The 21,728-nt window shown below is 37.6% G+C and overlaps 1 protein-coding gene across 2 annotated transcripts in view; it reads left to right on the forward strand.

Annotated features, from left to right (window-relative positions):
• The first annotated feature begins 8,802 nt into the window (after positions 1–8,802).
• Positions 8,803–21,728, forward strand: part of Itgb1 (integrin subunit beta 1) — a 47,670-nt gene continuing 34,744 nt past the window's right edge. The window contains exon 1 of one of the 2 annotated variants that reach the window (XM_078023427.1): positions 8,803–8,940. The gene's annotated coding sequence lies outside the window, so the exon portion shown is untranslated. The remainder of the gene's footprint in view (positions 8,941–21,728) is intronic. The other variant, XM_078023428.1, reaches the window with a different exon arrangement.

Below are 21,728 nucleotides of genomic sequence, written 5' to 3' on the forward strand. Positions count from 1 at the left end.
AGAGGCTGGTGAAGGAAGGAGCACTGCTCCATTCATGGCAACAAGAAGTAGAGAGTTGGGAGTGGGGATGGATGACAGGGGAGGTGAATTCTTCCAAGGCAGCCCCCAGTGCTCCACCTCCTCCAGCCATGCCCCACCTGCCTGTGGCTAACACCCAGTTAATCCATTCACATTAGGATGGACTGGTTAAGTTAGTTTTCACAATCCAATAGTTCTACCTCTGGAATATTCCTGTGTTCACACAAGATCTTTTGGGGGACACTTCATGTCTGAACCATTACAAATTTTAATTCAATTTCTTTTTGCATAAATATTTCACAGGAGTAGTTTGAATGTCATAATGCATCACATTAAGAAGCACAGATCTGCTGATAGAATTATAGTGATGCTGAGATTGATCTTTGAGTGCAGGTAGAAGGAGCCCAATCCTTCTATTGTAAAGTTTCCAGCAAATTTTATCCTGATGATTTTTAGAACCAATTATCTCAATAGTAATTTTGTACTTTTATCATTTATTTCTACATTTTTTTTGTATCAAGGATTAAACCCAGGGGTACTTCACTACTGAGTAACATCCCCAGGCTTTATTATTTTTTATTTTGAGACAGGTCTTACAATTGCCGAGGCTAGCCTGGAACTTGTGATCCTCCTGCCTTAGCCTTCAGAGTCATTGATATTGCCAGGACCACCAAAGGTGGTTTATTACTTTATTCTTATGTAAAGAAGAATTTTGCTTAGTCAAATACTGTTACTTAGATATTTGCTAAACAATTTGTATCAGAGATGCAGGATTTGTTTTAATTGCATAATTCCTTCCCTCTAATTACCAATTTCCAGAGCAAGAAGTTAGTCTTCTGGTTGCTTCTAGATGACCAAAGGTTTTTGTTTTTAATTGTTTTTCTTTTTAAAAATTCCTGTTTAGTCACTTGGGTTTTTTAACCTTTTCTATATTCTTTTTCCTTTTGAAAAAATAACTCATTCGATCTGTTTGAATAAATTGTGGACATTTCCTTCTGATGTGCAAATTGTCCCAGCATGGACAATAGAAGTCTTTTTTTTTTAATATTTATTTCTTAGTTATTTCTTAGTTATCAGCAGACACAACATCCTTGTTTTGTACGTGGTGCTGAGGATCGAACCCGGGCTGCACGCAAGCCAGGCGAGCGAGTTACCGCTTCAGCCACATCCCCAGCCCCCAATAGAAGTCTTTTTCAAGCTGACTGTTATGTCCTTTTCATGTAAACAAATTAATCTAGTTTCCTTTTTTTCCTGGTGTGTACACAATACACACACACACACACACACACACACATATACACACACCAATCTGTCAGTCCCATTTCAGGTTGGAATTAAGTCATTTTTCAAGCATCTGATTGATGGAGGTTGATATTTCCAATGAACCATAATTTCAATACTGTCTGTGCTCATTGCTTTGGGGTTATCACTATTTCTAATTCTTTTCAGTATTCCAAACCCAGGAAATGTGTAATTCTTTAAAATGTGATTAAATATACATAACATTTATCATCTTAACCAATCTCCAGAATGCTTTTCATCTTGCAAAGCTGAAGCTTTGTATCCCAGAAAATAACAATTCCTTATTCCCTGAGGCCCTCAGCCCATGACAACCATACTTGTTATTTTCTGTTTCTATGAATTTTCTATTCCAAGTAACTCACAAAGGCAATTGTATAGAATTTGTCTTTTGGGGGACTATTTCATTTAGCATAATATCCTCAGGTTCATCCATGTTGTAGCATACATCATAGTTTTATTATCTTGTAAAACTGAATACTATTCCAATACTATTTTATTTATCCATTCATCCACTGGTGGATACTTGAGGTACTTTCACTATGTAGCGTTGCATATAATGCTGCTATGAACATGGGTGAAAAATATCTCTTGGAGACCTTGCTTCAAATTTTTTTCAGTTATTTGAAGAACCTCCACATTGTTTTCCATAGCCATTGTGCCATTTTATACCCCTATGAAATGCATAAGTGTTCCAATTTCTCTGCATCCTTGTCAATACTCATTATATTTTAGGAATTTTGTTTTAAAAGCAGCCATCTTAATGGGTAATAGTTTAAGAGGAAGAGGGGTGGGTGATTTTACTTTAAATGTAAAGAGAAGTAATGTCATCGTGTGTGTGTGTGTGTGTGTGTGTGTGTGTGTGTGTGTATAAATAATATTGTGTTAGTCATACAAGCAACTAAGATATGGTCACTGCCCTTAAGAAAAAAATCTTTAAGGTGTCTGATGAAAAATATGTAACTGACAAACTTTGAATGATTTGATTGAACAACTTTATGCCCACACACCTGGTATATAACAATTATAATCTGATGTCATCCTTTGTATGTATATAGATGTATATGATTGTTTAGAAAAAAGAGTACCTAATAGCAATCTCATGCCCATCCAGTTCTGTGTCAACTAAGACAACAGACAAGGAGTAACATACAGATGAAAATGTCACTTAATTACTTTCATAAATGCTGATATGGAAAGCATGGCTTACAGATTACTTCTTTTTCTTGAACACCAGAATCAGATCAGTCTGCCATAGTGGAGCTCAAACAGAACAGACACTATCTTTGCCAGCGCTGACCTCAATTCTTGTGGCCTCAGTTTCAATCTGTGTTCTATAACTTAATGCAGCATGTAGTTACTATTGCATATAGTTATGCAGTGTAGCTGCTCCTGTCTCAGTTTCCTTGGCTATAAAATGTGGATGATACTATAATACTTCACATCAGGGATTATTGCCCAACATATCTTATATAGCTTATTTTTATTTAAATCTTTTAACTATTTTAGTCCATGGATATATTCAAATTTATTTAATAAATTACAGACAAATTTCTTAAAAGTAATAATTCAGTTTCCCATATTCCATGTACTAGATATTACAAATCAGCAACATTTATGCATTTATGGGTAAAAAATATATGCATATATATACATGTATATTTATATATATATTTTCCCAGTGCTGGGGATTGAACGCAGGGCCTTGTATATTCTAGGCAAGCATTCTACCACTAAATGACATCCCCCTGCCTTCTTTTATTCTGAGATAGGGTTTCTTTAAATTACACAGGCTCTGTTTGACTTTCCATCTTCCTACGTCATTCTCCCAACTACCTAGGATTATAGGCAAGCTCCACCATACCACGCTACTGATAAAATTTTGATTGAAGTGTTTCACTTCCAAAAACAATATTCTGATGTCAGAAAAAAAACAGTATAGCTGACATTTTAGGCATATGGAAGTTTTTGGAGAATTTATAACTAAGGAGAATTTATTTTATAATAAAAGAGAAATGGGTAGTTTAGGAATATGGTATAAACTTAGATAAATGAAGGAGAATCAGGCATACAACCATATTAAAGAGCTAAACCATCAAACCTTTCAGACTAAGATTATTTCATTCTAATTACAATAGAATAACACAATATGCAAAATTCTTTCAGTTTAAAACATTACCAAGCTGGCAGCTACAAGCAGTTCTAAATAGGGAATTCTTGTGATCCTAGAGGGAAAAACCTATGACATCAGCCAACAACCATGTAGAAATCTTAAAGCAGAGTGTCACAAGGCTTGTTTTTCCAAATGCTCTGAGAATATTTTTAGAAAATTTGTTTATTTAGAATTCTCAATTCATTAAAAATTTACAACAGCTTTTAATTGATTTTTAGATATAATATGAAGCTATTTGAGTCTCAGTGTATTAACTGGAAATTAATTTGTGTTGATTTGATTTTGGGGGAATGAACCCAGGCCTTACACATGCTAAGCATGCAGTTTACCACAGAACTAAATCCCCAGCCCCTAAATTGGAATTTGGGAATTAAAAAAAAAAAAATTCTAATTTCTCTTTGAAACTTACTTTACTTTGAAAAGCAAACAAAAACAGCAATCTGTAGTTGCATGATTTGGTTACTTTTCCTGTTCTTCCACCTACAGGTTCAACAACATGCTGTGAAAATCTTATTATAACAAAATACTTGGAAGTACAAACTGATGTTTCGAAACTTGTTTCAAGTAAGACTAATCAACCTATGACTTAAAATTTCAGGATAATAACAAAGACATTTGTTTAGGCATTTAGTCCAAAAAAGGGACTGATCATGTATGTGTTTAAAATAGTGGTTTCTAATGTTTTGGGGTTAAGATCCCATTAAACCCATGTATCTATCAATAAATGAAATTTTGTTTACAATTTTAGGGGTTTGTAATATCCCATTTATAAGCATGGAACAAGATCTGGGTGGGGCAAGAACTCTGTCTTAGATAATATACTATGAGGATTAAACTGAATGGTGGAGGGGTGAGTGCAGGGAAGATGGTCTTGTTTACCTATATTTCCTACTCTTTAACGAAACTGGCCTAAAAGCTGTTCCTAATTAAAAATGCCACTGCTGATTTTTCTCTAGATACTCAAATACTTAAATTAGGAAAGAAATGTTGTTTCATAGTCACTAGCTATAACCCGTTAGTACTCATTTCCTGTACTAAATGACCCTGGTTCCCAAAAATAACTGCAGTGCTATTTAACTGCTTATATTTGGCATATTCTTTATTCTTATTTGGGAAGGCACATTCCCTTCTACAGCTGAAGAAACTCAGTGTTTGAAAAGAGCTGCCCCAAAACACTCTTCCCTCAGGCACTTAAAAATGTTCAGCATCTGAATGTTGGCAAGGAATGCTCACACCCAGTGGAGGCTGCGCTGTGTGGACTGAACAAGAGAAAAAAATGGGACACTATATATGGAAAACAGGAAGCTGAGCCAGTGGAGGCAGCCTTACTCATTAGTGACCCACATTCAAAGCTATAATCCAGCCACTGTTAACTATCTAGAAAAGGAAAAGACTTAATGGCTAGCCTAAACTATAAAGGGCACATTACAAATCCGGTCAGAATGTTCTGCCATTTTCCACCTTACTTTTAAATAAGTTGAGAAATGAAGCACTAGTTAAGCCCTGTACTTTTCAGGCTGGTCAAGTGCACTGAAATACTATACATACTCAGTTGGTGGCTGCCTTGTAGCAAAATTAATTTTCCCCGTTTTTTTTAGGCAGAGTGTTGAGGGGTGGCACTAAAGGGAAGCCCTGAAACCCAAAACAAAAAGTTGCAAAATAAACAAACTTCCAGTTTCTCTGCATTATATGACTATTTGAACATTATACATTTGGAGACAGAAAAAGGAAGAACTTTAAGTACCGTCACCCTTTCTTGGTATTTTAAAAGGTCAACAATTCCCAGGGCTGCTTTTTACAAGGCATATACATTTATGTTTTAAAAGCAAAATTTTAGTATCTTAGGAAATGGAATGGAGATATGATTCTGAAGAACTTCTATATTAGTATTATAGGACGTTATCAGAACCATCTATCTATCGCTTCTCGGCCTTTTGGCTAAGATCAAGTGTAGAACCATCTATCTTTGTTCCTTTATTTCCTCTTCCTCCCCCTCCCCTTTCTTCTTTCCATTCTCCTCCTTCTCCTCCTTTTTTAATGTTTAAGAAGTTATATTCTAAGTAGCTGGATGTGACCAATGAGAAAAATGTATCTAGGTCACTCTGTAGACATGGTTCTTGGAAAAGTAGCCAAAGACTCACCTAGTCACCATCAATCAATTTGCTCTAACCACAATCATATTCATTTATAATGGTATTTAAAATCCAAGTTCTGTTGTTTAGCCAGGCTACTTTCAAGATTTTTTCTCCCTAATTAAATCCACCGGTAGGGTCTCTTCATCTATAGGAACTGCCTAATTCTGTACACTCACCCCCATGCACTTTTACTTTTACTATTATCAGTTGAAATTGATCTTTAGCTATAAACCTAGAACCTGATTTGTAATATGTCCCTTTGAATTACCTTGAATTTCTAGTTACTCCTTGCTCTTCATAGTCTGAACATCCTTATTCATAGGGTGACCATACAATTTATAATTCATAACAGAATATAACTTTGAGAATGAAAAGGGGAACTATTAATAATTATGCTTCAGTAACAAACTGGTACTATCTTGGGATACCAGAACACAAAGTTACTCTGCTTATTTAAAAATGGAACTGTGTTATGCCAATCAATGGAAAAATTTGTTCTTGGGTATGCATCTATTCTCACAATGCAGGTATTCATCCTTTGTTCTAACCCTGGGGTGGGGAGGTGGTCTTACCTTCTGAATGTTATTGTGCTTGAAAAATGATTTATAAATGGATGTGTACTCAACTGTTGGCTCATAAAAATTTATACTGTTTAAGGAGGTTTCTACTCTCAAAGATTGAAAAGCCTTCAAGTTACCATGGGATGATTTGTGGCTCACTGAAGGGAATAGTATTTGAGAGCCTAAATTCCAAGAGTGCTCAGTCCACAAGAGAGAGATAGCTGTCCATTCCTGAAGACAACATTGACTCACTTATACTTCAAATCCAGTGCTTCATAATCACAATTAAATTCAATTTACTAAATTTAAGCTCAGTAATCCACTGTGGTCCCACTGTTGCAAGGAGAAAATAAGGTTTCCAGAGAAGACTTTAGCTTCTTTTGCATCTTAATAATAAAGGTTTCTTTTATTTGTGGAAGCCTTTTTATAATTTTATGTAGAAATAGGAATAAAAGGCTAATTGAAATAAACCTAGGCATGGCAACATTTTCATTGAACAACTCTGAAACTTAATTTTGGAAAATAGTAGGTTTGAAGAACCTTCTATATTTTGAAGAGCAAGTAATATGATGCCAAAACTAAAGAAAAGGACAACTCTAGTTATTTAACATAATGATGACACATGAGACAGTAGAAAACAATTTATGACAATTGGGAAATTTTGTGGGTAAGGTATGGATTTATCTTGAATTTAATGGTCTATCAAGGTGTGACCTAGCAATGTAATCAGCACTGTATCTACTTAATAGGATTTCCCCTTAAGCATTATAAGGCAGATCAATTTTCTATGGAGTATTCATAAATTTCAGTTAACTATGCACTTGTCAATATTTGAATGAGATCACAAGTAGTCATACTCCTGACCAACTACTACTTTTCTTAAAGAATATATTTCTTTAATTTCATTTTTCCTCATAGCTCATGCATTCTGCATGTAAATTGCTATTCACAATTCAGTTTAGGCAAATGCTCTAGATTGATCTCTGGGGAACAAGAGAATCTATTCATTCATTTATCAAATATTAGCTGAAACCCGATTATGTGTCTTGGAACTTTGCTTGATACTTTGAGGGACTAATTTAGAGTTGTGTAAATGTGGACATCATTAAGGTTTTTGTGGCAAAAATTGTTAATAACTCACCAAATCACACATAGGGAAGAAATTCTGGGAAATACAGATCCTTGCAAGTCAAATATGGATAGATTGTGCTTTATCTCAAACTATACAATTTCCTTTGCTAAGAATGGACCAATTTTGAACAGTGGTAAAGCCAATACCTTTAAATTCAAGAACGTTGAATTCTAATAGGGTTGCTAATATAGAAATATCATTTAGCCTCTTAAGCTTGCCAAACATTAGTCAGGAGAAATAATGCTCATTTCTTAGAGGTCTTCAGAGACTGGCTAAACAATAGATTTGATTTTGCTAGTGAGCAACGTGCAGATTTTCCATAGATGGGATCACTTCATCTTCTATTTAATATTGACGGCCAAATGAGCATCCCAGTCTCTAATCTCTAACAACAGAAACACTACTTTGCAGGTTCATAAATCTGGTAATTTGAGCTCTCTCTGTTCCCAACAGGGTGCTACAGTTCCCCAGGTGGCAACCCACATTTTCTGCTAACCTGATGGCAGCTTGCCAGCCACATAGTCTGTATTACCAGGTTTCAGTATGATGTTGGTTGGTACAGATTTCAATCCTCTATAATCAAAATATGCCCAGTCAATCTCATAATGAGTGTTTCCCTTTTCTTCTAAATGTTCTTTTTCCAGCCCCCAACTCCACCTAAAGAGGGGAAAAAATGAGGAGAAACGAGAATATGTACTCTCATATTTGAGAATTTTCCTTCTCATCCTTATTTCCCCACACATGGACATCCAGATAAATCTACCAAAAGCATCTTCTCAACTCATCAGTTTTTCCTCTAAAAGTTCCTCATCCCTCCTCGCCCCGCCCCCTCCCCTCCCCTTTCTTGCCACTCAGCTCTTTTCTAAATCTTCAAGTTTCTTATAGACAAGTAAGGCACACTATTACACCGGAAAAACCTTGCTTCTAGCTAATTCCCTTTTGAGAGGACAGTGTCGTTTTTTGTCCCCAAGAGGCCCTGCAGGGTGGAGACTAGCCCTCTAATTTGCCCGGGGAGTGGGGAGTGGCGGGGGAGCTCCCAGGACTTTCAGGGATCAAATCCCGAAGGTGCGACTTTGAGGAAGCACAACTCAGGGCCTAACAGGAAAGTAGGTCCAGTCTCAGGGAGGCTGCCACAGCTCACCAAGGGCCTGCGGAGCGCTGGGACACTCCCCAACACCTCCCTCCCTTGGCAGAGAAGGCTACAGAGGCACAGCCAAGGCTTCCACAGGGTCCCTCCCCCGGCCACCGCCGCCTCCCCAGGCCCACTCTTGTCCAGGCCCGCTCCTTTGTCTAGGCCCGGGTCTCCCAGCCTCTTTCTCCTCCTCGCCTCAGGCTTGGCTGACGCGGCCCGGGAGGAATGCGTTTCCGGAGGGAGAGGGCGGCGGCGACTGCCTCAGGAGCAGGAGCCGCCGCGCGGAGGAGGCGGTGCCGCAGGGTCGCTTCCTGCCGGGAGGCGGCTCCGGTGGCGGAGTCTCCTCCTCCCGCCCCTGAGAAGGAGGAGCCGCCGCCGCCCGCCGCGCCCGAGACCTGGAGGCCGCTACAGCCCGCGGGAGAGGCCGAGCGCGAGCGGCGGAGCAGCAGGCCCGAGCCGACCGTGCCGGGACCCGACGCCGCCCGGAGAAGGTAGGGGCTGAGGCCTGCGGGAGGGCGCGCGGCCTCCGGGCTGCCCGGCCGGCCGAGCCTGGCTCGGACCTCTGTGCGGGGCCGGGCAGGGCCGGGCAGGGCCGGGCAGGGCCGCGGGGCGGAGGGGGTAGGGCGGGATTCCAGCCTTCAGGCACCAGAGGAAGTCGGAGCCGGCGTTCGCTGCCCGCCCTCGCCCGGCTCCCGGCCCTTCCTGCCTTTCCTGGCCCCGTCTCGCTGTCCTTTCCCCTGCTCAGGCGGACTCTGAAAGTAGAGCCGGCCCTAGCCCGGGTCCGAGTGGGAGGGTCGCGGGCCTGGGCGCTGTCACGTCGGGGGGCGGTGGTGGCGGAGGACGGGGGCCCTCCATTGGCCACTCTCACACCTGCCCCTTCTAGCGACCCTTGCGGCGGTCTTGCGGCCCTGAGCTCCGCGGTTAAGGTGTTGGAAACCCCGCACCGTGTGGGAATTGGGACCCCCGGCTTTGGTCCGTGCTGGCGAGAGCGGGTCGAAGCCTCCGAGGACTTGTCTTTGAATGGTTCTGGACGCTTTCTACCCCTTTCTCTCTGTTTCTGTCACTGGCCGCTTTTTCTGTGAGCAACGTGGAGCCTGGTCTTTTGCTCCCGGGATCGGAATTGCTCCCGCCTCCCAACTTTCAGAAGCGGTGCTGCAGCTCAGAGCGCCCGCGGCGTGGGAGGGTGCGGGGTAGGCCCGGGCATAAGTTGGCATCCGCAGCCGCTAGGGAAGGAAGGCGCAGAGCGGGCATGTGTTCTTCTCTTCTGAGTTTAGAAGTACAAAGGACACAAACCAATCTGTCGCCAGCCCCACCGCGGGGCGGCCCCGGGCCCCGGGACCAGGACCAGGACCAGGACCGGGACACAGGGCCAAGGCCGACCCTCCTGGCAGGTGTCCACTTGTCCACAAGACTTAAAACCCTACCTGTTCCTCCTATCATTTCACTACATGCCCTTTCTTATGCTTCGAAACAAGTTGGATTTCTGAGAATTCTCATTTAAAACCTGAAGACTTTTTATTTCATCAACTTTGTACTTTGAATGGGAAATCTAACACCAATTACATTGCTTCTGTTTCCTCATCTGTAAAATAGGAACAAGAATAATAATTATTGTAATGACAGTGAGGACCATGATTACCTCTAGGCATTTTGCACATATTATCTCCTTGAATTCTAGAATGGCTCTGCTGAGGCTTAGGTATTGTTCTTATACCTGTTTTACAAATGAAGCAACAGAGGTATGGGAAACATAAGTAAATTGCCTGTGATCATTCAGGAGACCCTGGAGAACCCATGGAATCTAGCTCCAGAGCCTATGTTTGAACCATGTGTAACCACCTTAACTGCAGGATGGTTGTGAAAATCAAATGTAAAATGTAAAAAAACATCTACCTGAGAGTACATGCTCAAAAAATATATTGATTCCTCTTCAATTCTCCTTGGTTGTAAAAATGTCTCAATGTAATTGATAGCACCATTAGTAAGGTTTTTGGGGGTCTGTATTCTATGTATTTAGGTGAGTAGAATTACTAGGAAGTTATTTTTTATTGATGTTTTGATGGTACAAAAGTAAGTACTAGATGAATTTTTATTAGACTTTTTTTTATATGACACACACCCTTTACAGTAGATTATATATTAGAACATGTTAATAAACTATTAAGAAATATTAGTTGAAAGTTATCTAGTCTACGTTTGTGGACGTCAAAGACTTAAGTCCCCAAGAGGGACTTAAAGAGATTCATGGTGATGTTCATGTTTTTAAGTAATTTTGGAATATTGATCAATATTAAATAAGCAACTGAAGATGATGAAGTGAGAAATAGAAAAGAGATGAAGCAGATCAGTATTTTTTTGTTTACAGACATTTGTAGAGAGTAGATGATGTTACTAGAAAGACTTATGTAACTAGAAAACACGTAAATTCCAATTTAACTCATATGTGTTGACCTCCCAGGCCAACAATTTTAAGTATTTGGTATATTGGTTTTCTTTTTTAAAGATTGAAATTCTACATTAAGATTTTTTAATCCTCTCAATTTTCTATGCATGATAGGATGGAATCAACAATTTAAAAAAATCATTGCATTTAGTAATTTTAACCTTCAGGCAGCTTTCTTAGTTTTCTGGTTAGTATAACTTAAATTTGCCCCCAGTTATCATCACTGAATGAAAATGTAGTTTAACTTGATATTTCTAAATTCTTAACTCCAAGAGGGTCACTGGTCCGGGACCTCTCTTCACTTTATCTTAATGAAAATTAAACTTTTTAAAAAATATTTATTCTTAAGCTTTAGGTGGACACAGTATCTTTATTTTATATTTATGTAGTGCTGAGGATCGAACCTCGTGCCTTGTGCATGCTACACGAGCACTCCACTACTAAGCCACTATCCCAGCCCCGAAAATTAAATGTTTTTGACCAGTTGCTATTTTTCTCGAGAATGCTTGCCAATTAATGTAATATCTATTTGGCTTCTTGATAAATAAATGTGACTGTTGGGCTGAGGGGAGTGTAGTATTCTCTCTGAAGAAAATGTTCTTTTCACTATATTCTGAAGCACACTTGTTCTCAACTGTTCTGTCTACTGATGAGATAAACAGCTTGTAACTGGCCAAAGTTTCAGAGAACTTTTGAGTTCTGAGATTTTATATTTAGAATTGTGGATGTGTAACAAGCTGAATTTATCTGAGTGAATTTGGATGGACTTGTTAATTTTAGATTTCCTCACTGTTCTTGGGGGTTAGGCTCTGTCAAGTGGTAGGTGGAATCCTAGAGAATTATATTGTGTAAATATGCAGAATTTTGTATTATAATATTAGTGTTTATTCTGTTCCTGATTATATGTTCTCCTGAGATTTTCATCTGTCCTTTCATGTTGTTGCTGTAGAGGTGGGAATCCAGGGGAAGGGAGGGTAAGAGTAGGAAAGAAAGAATGCCTTAGTCTTCTGGATTCTGAAATAATAGCAGGATCTGCAGCTGTAGCATGCTGAAATGTATTGAGGTTAAAGAAGGTGCAAGTCATAAAACTCATAATATTGGTATATCTTAAGATAGTTCAGTAGAGGTCAAAAACGGACCCTTTTCAGGAGCTATATGCAAAAGGAGCCAAGCTATACTTATACTTTGTTAATTTCTCATTGTTTTAAAAATGCTTATTTGTAAGATTTTAAGGACTGATGTTTTGCTAATAATGTATGAGAGAGGAAAAAAAGCTGCTTCAAATATATGTACATTCATATCTAAACACACAAACGTATTTCTTTTTTTTTAATATTTTGGTTTTTAGTTGTAGTTGGAGACAATATCTTTATTTTATTTTTATGTAGTGCTGAGGATCAAACCCAGTACCCCGCACTTGCTAGGCAAGCGCTCTACCACTGAGCCACAATCCCAGCCCCACACATAGACATCTCTTACATGACCAGTCTCCTTATGTGAGTCTCCAAAGTGCAGTTTTCTGATCCTTAGGGATATGTAAAATGACTCACAAGAGTATTAGGAAGAAAATTTTAGGCTTACTATTATGTATGTTTTTAAATTTTATCATTTTAAAATTCAAAAATTTATTATGGTTTACAATATCTTACACTGTTGCCATAAAGCTCTGTATATTTTACATGCATATTCCAAATTTTTTTAGTGATAAAGGTGAAAAACCAACAGATTTGGCAATCCTGGGTATAGCAGATGGTCTGGGTGGGTACACAAGAACTACAATGTTTAGGAGGCAGAACTGATAAGCTTTGGTGTCTGAGGTTAGAGAAATGAAGCAGCCTAGTGTGACACAGGGTGCTGGCTATGTGGTGCCATTCACCAAGGTAGGATTTGTGACCACAAGAGGTAGTCCTGGTTGGCTGGAGGAGGGGAAATGATGATGAATTTATAATGTTGAGGTTTTGTTTTTTGTTTTTGTTTTTAAGGTGACCACAGGGCATAGGCAGAGATGTCTAGAGTGTAGCTGAATATAGAGATCAGAAAATAAAAAAGATGTCTGGTTGAGAGACATCTGATGTCTGGTTGGGAATTCTTAGCCTGCAAGTGCTAATTGAAGCTGTACCATGAGGGTGTAAATACCAAAGGAGTGAAATGGGCCAGAATCTGGGCAGTATTTACCAGTGGAAGGGTAAATTGAGGAAGAGGGGTCTAGAAAAGCATTTCCCTTTCCTCTTTCTTGTCTGAACTTGTGGTTCCTTTGAGTGACATTTTAGTGACTGGGATTTGTGGGGTTTTCCCACAAAATATTTAATGTAAAGTCAGAGAAACTTAATAATTTATGTCCCTCTTTGGTAATTTATTTAAAGACTAACAGAGGGTAGGAAACCTGGTCATGCTCTGCCATTGAATTTTTTGTGACCTTTGTCAAAATACTCCACCTTCTGGATTGTTTTTTTTACACCACACTATAAAATATCTGCTACATTTCTCATTCTGTCATTCTGTGAGTTGAATAGTTACTGTCTGATCTGAGTACTGTAGAGTGCACTTCTTTTTCTTTCCATGAGCAACCACTTTTTTTGTATCATCAGAGAGCATAGGTGCTGTGCCAAATTACCACTCTAATATTTGCCAGTGCTGACGGATGAAATTGTTGCTATCAGCTCTTTGTTGGGGTGTAGCTCAGTTGTACATTACATTTTAGTGTATCAGTATATTATCACTTATCCAGAGACAAAAATGGTGTACTGAGTGAGCATAGATCAAGAAGTTGGTGTGGTCTTTGATACTGAGTGAATTATCTAGCTGGGACAAGTAGTTTTCAGCTCAGGAAAACAGAACACATACTGAAGAATATTTTACACAACGTACCGAAACAGATAATATTTGCTAATAGTTTTTGAGAAAAACATCATATTGGCTTAAGTGGTTTTGAAAGACTTATTAGAGGAGAAGAGGCCTGAGTTTGGAATGGTAAGAGCAAAGATATATACATATTTTGGTATCAGGGATTGAACTGTGTGCCTCGCTGAGCCAAGATATAGATGACAGATGTGTGGCATACTCAAAGGACAGTACATTTAAAGGGAGAATCCTAACTACTTAGCAAGTATAACTTGGCTGCTTTGTTACCCATGGAAAAAATGTGTACCTATATATACAAAATTACATATGAAATATAAAATGAAGGCTTGAATTTTTATTCTAGACTGGCATGAATGCATTTAGTTGCAATTTTGAATAAAAATAACACTATGTCACAGTAAAATAACACTGTAATTATTGAACATCATTGAAAGTTCGTCATTCACTGTGCTAGGCAGGATCAGGAGTATGTTTTAAGACCACAGCAGAAGGAGTATTAATTCTGTTTATTGTGGTTGTTGAAGACTCAGAGAGCTAATGAAGACCAACCAAAATAAGTCAGAAAGGTAAAAGACTAATTACTATTCTGTTTTGCTTAAGGAATATATTTTTAGTCTACTAAAAATGGGATCAGAAAAATATATACATGCATAACCAGATATGTACCACTTGAAGTATAGAAGTCACATTTCAGTGTGTAATAATTGTTTATTGAATGAATATATAAATAAGCTTTCATGTTCTTTATTAATGATTTATTAGTTTCCCCTCTACATCCAGTATTTTATGATTTATGTATGATTCATATCACATTATTTCATTGCTTCTCTTAACAAGGAAGTGGTATGGTCTTGTTTGGTTATTGGGGAAGGAGACTTTAGTTTGAGAAAGCATATTTAGTATATTTTATGTTATAGTATAATGTTATGTCAGGAAAATGTAAGAAAAATACAATAGTGAATTTTTTTTTTTTTTTTTTTAATTAAAGAAGCATGGGTTGCATGGGTTAGGATCTAATCTGGTAGAGTGTAAAGCTTACCATGTACAAGGCCCTTGATTCAGTCCACAACGCCTCCCTGACCCCCATAGAAATCGACAGTTATTAAATAGTTGCTCAGAATCTTATTTTAGAAGCTCATGACCACAGTGAATGACTGCAAGCAACAACAAAAAATTCAGTAATCTAATAAATTATAACTATAAAGATAATTTTTGGTAAGAGCTTTTATATTTATGATTATATTTTATTCTTCCAACAATTCTGAAGTAGATATTATTCCCAGCTAGTAAAATAAAAAATTGATTTTTCCCTATTTAGTTTGGTTTTAAAACATTTATATATTTATAATATGCCCAGTGCTTTGCTTATTCCATGCTGGGAGATAAAACAAAATATGTAGTCAAAATTAATGTGATCAAGGAAGAATTTTAGAATAATCTATTTAAAAAGTGGATAAAGTTATGCATTTGGGGAATGTAGTTTAAAGATTCTCCTTAACTAAAATTATGTAGTGCAAAAGTACTTTTTATTAATCAGAATGGTTAGCTTTTGCTTCCTCTATTCGTAATTACCTTTGTAAATTTCCCCAAAGCAAGTTTTCTTACCCCTAAGTTGCTAACTCAGAAGAATTAAGTTCAGACAATTTTTCATGGTCATCAGTTTGGATTAGCCCTGCCCATTATGGCTTAACAGTTTGCTTACAGTATTGTTGTTGTTGTTGTTTTTTCCCCACTTTGGACCTTTAAGTCTATCCATCTGCAGTCTTTGAATTTATTTTGTACCTTACCTCCTTTTGGATTTTTTTTTGGGGGGGGGGTTACTGGGGATTGAACTCCGGGGCTCTTAACCACTGAGCCACATCCCCAGCTTGTTTTTATATTTTATTTAGAGACAGGATCTTGTTTAGTTGCTTAGGGCCTTGCTCAATTGCTGAGACTGGCTTTGAAATTGTGATCCTTCTGCCTTCCAAGTCCATCCACCTCTGTTATCTGATCAGCTTGAATTATTAATTTGAGTTCTGTGTGATTTTTCTTGTTATGTTAATTCTGTTCCTCAACATTTGTCAGTTCTGAAGGAGTCCAATCTAAATTAATCCTTCTTTATCTCTCTGTACTTTTCTTCTAGTTTTGAAGTCTTATTGTTTTATGATACTGGGTCTTGAACCTAGGACCTCCAGCATGCTAACCAGGAGCTCCACCACTGAGCTATATTCCCCAGAAAGTCTTACTTTTTTGGAGGTGGTGGTGGTGGTGCTGAGGATTGAACCCTGGGCCTTGTGCATGCAAGGCAAGCACTCTACCAACTGAGCTATATCCCCAGCCCCAAGCCTTAACTATTTTTTAATCACTGTAAGACCTACTTGGGATTTTCTAAATTCCTTGATGAGTATAATGAGTTCATCTATATTTTATTATATTTTCATACAAGATTCTTCACTTACTTTCACTTTTTGTCTGTAGAAGATTTTCTTAGGTGCTGTCATCCCAACCTTTACTCCTTTCTTCCCCAAGACATTTATCTTTTACGATTTTTTATTCCCCCTAACCTGGAGTATGTCCATTCTGCATAGTTCCTTTGCCCTTTTATTCTGTGTAGTGATGATGATTGATCTGTATCTTCATATTTCTGGAGATGGTGAGTAGAATAGTTGTTAGTGATGAAGTTTATCTTTATTCTTTTATACTTGTCTTAAAGTATGTCTGACCATGTTGTAAGCCGTTTTCAGTTGTTTTCTGAACTTGTCTCTTTGGAGCAACCAAACGTTGTTATTGAAGTTAGTAGCCTCATTATCATTAGGGAAAAAGGGCTTCAGGTGCCTTAAAATGCCATTTTTCTGCTGAGTGGGAGTAGTGATATTTAGGATGTTTTCTAGTTCAGACTATTTTTGTATTTATCTATAGGGGATTGGAGAAAACACTTCAAATTAAATGTTACTTACATTTTTGTCTTAGATTATTTATCCACTTCTCTTTTCTAACCCCTTCTATTTACTTTTCTTCTCCATTCTTTCTACTAAATTGTATTAATCATTAATTCTTGAATATTATTTGGTCCATAAACACCTTTATAGTCACCACCACGCCTCTTCCTGCCAGACAGAAGGGATTTAAAGTATACCTTGATAGAGGTATCAGATCTTCACCACCATTGAGGTGAAAAGATTTTAAAATGGTATGATGACAAAAGGGAAGTATTTGAATGGTGAGAACATTTAGCTTTTTGCATTAGATACCTAATTACATTGAAAGCTTGGGCTTTCAAATAAGGCCTGGGTTCATATTTCATATCGTAGTTCTGTCACTTACATGTCTGACACATGGTAGGTATGCAACAAATGTTTGTTGGCTTGCATGTAATTGTAGTGAATACAAATGTGCCCTTGTATAAAGAAAGGAGGAAATCTGGTATATACTTCTTTTTTTATATGAGTTTGCTTTTATGAGAATTGGCTTATTTTAAAACTGAAATAAACACAACTTACTACTTTTTGTAAAAAATTATTTTTTCTCTGAAGTGTAATGTTCCTTCAAAGATAGTATAGATTGAGCATCTCTAATCTAAAATTCTGAAATGCTCCAAAATTCTAAATTTTTTGAGCACCAACATGGCACAAATGGAAAATTCTACAACTGAACTCATGTCACAGATGACAGTCATTTTCAGACACACTAAAAATATTGCATAAAATTACTGTGAGACTATGTGTATAAGTTGTATATGAACAATTGTACCATGAAAATTAGTTTATTTGTAGAATATTCTTAAGAACATTTACTGCTCAAGGAATGAATTATGACTCCTTAGATAAAACTAAACGTGATAAAAAATGATCATAGTGTGAAATGCTTCTGTATGAGCAAGACACAAGTCCTGTGTCTATACTTGTGAAATGTGACAATTAAAATAACTTTTGTTGGCCTTCTCACTTTGAATGCCAGTGAACAAACTCATAGAACATTATAAGCCTGTTCCATTTCTATGCCCTGAGTTAGTTCTAACACTCAGTGTTCTTTCTTTTAAAATAGTGATGAAGTAGGCCTTCAAAAAATAAATAAATAAATAAAATAACACTTTAGTGAAGCACAAAGTTGGCTTTGAGTTACAACTTCTGATTTCAGGTGTCAAGTTTCAATTCTTGAAACTTTTGATTCTGAAAAAATTCTGTGAATTTTTTTTTTTTACTTTTCTGCATTGATTTCCTCATCTGTAAAATGTAAAACAAAGATGATATTGTTCTCCATCTCATACAGTTCTTTGGAGGAGATAGTTAGATGCCATTATTTTTATCATTATTGTTCTAGTCATTGTGTTGAAATATAAATCTATTTTTTAAAAGTAAATGAAATATCTTTTGTTATAAATTACCTTAAATCATTTAGTGCCTAGTGTGACCCTCTCATTTGCCAAATAGATCTTCCTTTTTTTAGTAGTCCACAATGGGGAGTAGTCCCTGAATGAAATCAGGCCAGTAATTTTTTTCACTTGCTGGGAGTTGAACCCAGGAAGTCTCTCCCACTGGGCTATATTCATTGACCTTTTTTAATTTTTGATTTTGAGACAGGGTCTCAGTGAGTTGCAGAGTCTGGCATCAGACTTGTGATCCTCCTGCCTCAGCCTCTGAGTCACTGGGATTACCCACATGCTCCACTGCTCTCAGCCCAGGCAGGCTAATAGATTTGTCTGAGTAATATGCCACAGAATTTTGATTCAGGCTTCTACTAGTAAACTGTCTTTTCAAGGGTGATTTTCTTTTTTCTTTTAGACTCTGCTAAGTTTTCTTTCCCATGATCTAACAATCCTTAATTATTCTTCCTTATTTCTGTTTTTGATCTTTTTTAAAAGATAGTCTGTGATATTAGCTTTCAGAAATAACTGTTTTGTTTAATATTAAACACTTACTTGGACTTTGTTGCTTTTATTGTTTTACATACAAATTGTTAGGAAGGTAAGTGTGAGAAAGCACATTAAATAGAATAATCCAACTGAAGATGTGGTACCTAAGAACAGCATAATACTTAGGTTTTGATATTGAAGTCATCAGGTTCAAAATGAATAACTGAATGGTTATAATTGACATAAGTTTATCTTTTTGTAGTGGCTTTATTTCTAACCCTTTCACTGTCCTTCTGTATTATGTCTTCCCAAAAGTGGAACCATCCAAAGTTTTCTATACTTTCAGTTGAAAAAAGCAAAATGTTCAAACATAGTTACTTTATTTAATCTAGTTGTTTTGGAGCTCTTGTGTAATGTTTCTTAATAATTGTAACAAGTAACACCTAGTACTTATAATATGCCAGATATTGTTTTATATGTATCAACTTATTTAAACTTAGGAATCCCTATAAAGTAAATACTATTGTCTCTATTTTAGAGATGAGGAAACTGAGATACAGATTAGATCATGTGCTAGTACCAGCACCACCTTTGTTTGAGGCTATGCATCCTGGTTTCAGAGTCCACACACTCATTTCTGTGCTATCCATCATATGCAATGGTTGGTACAACACATTGCTTGCTCTTCTGAAATTTCCTGTTTTGTTATGTTTTTGGTACTTCAGGAAATCTTTGTCTTTATTTTGTTTCTTCACTTGTTAACTATTAAGACATTGTGCTACAGAAGGCATAACACGACTTTTAGATGATGACAGGTTCTTCAGGCAAGTCAACGGTACACATTCACAGAAGATGAGTGCGAGTTCCATACATCTTTATGTTTGTTTTAATATATGTATGTGTGGCTACATTTGAATCACCACCTTATTCATTCTTTCCTTTCCAGTTCTTGCCATCATTAGGATCCTCAAGAATTCATGCTAATAAAACTTCTCACTATTCTAACAATTATTTTATTTTTAATTCTTTCAACTCCATTGACCTTCATTCACTATATTAGGAATCTCTCCTGCTCTTCTCACATCTTCTTACCTCCCCTCTAGTTCCAGCCTCTGCTACTGGGAATAGTCCTATGACTCATTTCTGGCTGACTTCATCTTGCCCCAGTCTTGCTTTTCTCCCCCGGGCCTCTTGTCTGTCCCTGTGAGAAGGGAATGGCAACCCTCTGGGCACATGAGCTGAAGTTCTGGGAAATGTGAGGAGTAAGGACAGCTTTTTCACCTGTGGGGACTAGAGGTGATGAATTTACTTCTCCCTGTTGACCCTCCCTGGGTCTTTATGCATGATCAAGTTCCCAGGTATCCACTGTGATAAATTAAGTATCTTTATATTGACCTTTTCTTTGTCTTAGTTCTTCTCTTCAAAGAACCTCTTTCCCTGGAGTCAGCTTCCAGATTAAACTGCCTGTACGCAGTCCTTGTTTCGGGCCCTGTTGAAACAATCACTGATATATGTACTTTAACTTAAGACTTTTCACCTAAGACTTCCTTTCCTGAAATGTCCAGTTATTCCAGATGTGGAGCACCTATAAAAAAAAAATGAGCAAAAGATATGCCACTTAGGATAACTTCAAAATACTACCTGAATGTTTATTATGTTTCCAGACTTGAACACTTGGGACTTAAACTTTAGCTGGCTCACTTTGCACTTCCTTGTTTTTTAGTGATTCCCTCAGTGTTACCTTCCCATTGTCATTTCTAGTCCTTTAACTTTTTCCCTCTTTGTTGTCAACTTGTTGTCAGCACACTATTTCTTTTTTGTTAACTTTTTTATTTGTTGTTTTTAGATATTCATGAGAGTGGAGCGTATTTTGACATACATGGAGTATAACTTATTCTAATTAGGATCCCATTCTGTGGTTGTACGTGATGTGGAGTTACAGTGATGGTGTATTCATATAAGTACGTAGGAAAATTATGTCCGATTCATTTGACTGTGTTTCGTATTCCCATTTCCCCCTCTTCCCTTCAATCCTCTTTGTCTAATCCACTGAACTTCTATTCTTCCCTTCCTATCCTCTTGTGTGTTAGCACCCAGACAACAGAGAGAAGGTGTGACCTTTGATAGCACCACTATTTTTTTGTCCCCTTTTCTTCCTCCTGTGCTTGCCCTGCAAACTGGTGAGATAATTCACTGATTTCAGATTTAGTGTCTTAGGACCCATGGAGGTATCCTCAGAGATTTGAACATTTCTACAGGATATTCCTCTGTATTATCTGGTTGGCTACCTTAGAACTAATTATTGTTTTAGTGTTGTTTTTATTTGTTAATAATTTTTTGCTTCATAATGTCTAAGAACTGTGAGCATGACACATTTTTACAGCTAGCTTTAAGATGGCTTAAAAATTTGAAAATTATCATCACTAGGGTATCTACAGTAATTCTTTTTATTTAGAAAGCGTTGGCACATTAACTAATTCAGAAGAATTATTCTTACTTCCTGAGAGATATTAGACAAAGTATATATAATTTAATATAGTTCAGTAAAAAATTTGAGCATTGACTTTGTGCCAAGTGATTCTAAGTGCTAGAGCTGTGAATAACATGAGGCCATGTTCTCTTGGAGCCGTGACTCCATCAGGGGAGACAAATATTAAAGATAGGTACAGGTGAGATGAGTTTTATAAATGTACTTTTGTAAGTTAGGGTGTGCAATACCTGCCAGTCCCTCAGCATTGCTCTCTAGGCCTATTGTGTCTTTTCTAATTTTCTTCACCTGGCTCTTTTTCAGCCCCACATCCTTTTCTCCCAGCAGTTGTCCTGAGTGAACTCTTCTCCACCTTGGAAAAAATGTACTGCTCCTGTATTCAGGGTATTATACTTCCTGGATCTGGATGCCTGGCTCCTTTTCTTCCCTCATTCCTGTATTTTCACCCTTCAAGTCTGCCACCAGCTCTCCTTTCTTCCTGAGCATTCTTCACAAAATTTCTCTCATTTTTCTAATTTCAGTTACCACCTCAGTAATGACACTTCCAATGTCTATATTTCTAACTTTGACCTATCTCTAGAGATCCTGAGCCATGTATCTTTTCCTCTCAGGAGGTGTCTTCACTTCCTTGGGGGTATTTTCCCTACACTAC

Source organism: Ictidomys tridecemlineatus, chromosome 10, assembly GCF_052094955.1.
Source record: "Ictidomys tridecemlineatus isolate mIctTri1 chromosome 10, mIctTri1.hap1, whole genome shotgun sequence".
Taxonomy (NCBI): Eukaryota; Metazoa; Chordata; class Mammalia; order Rodentia; family Sciuridae; genus Ictidomys; species Ictidomys tridecemlineatus.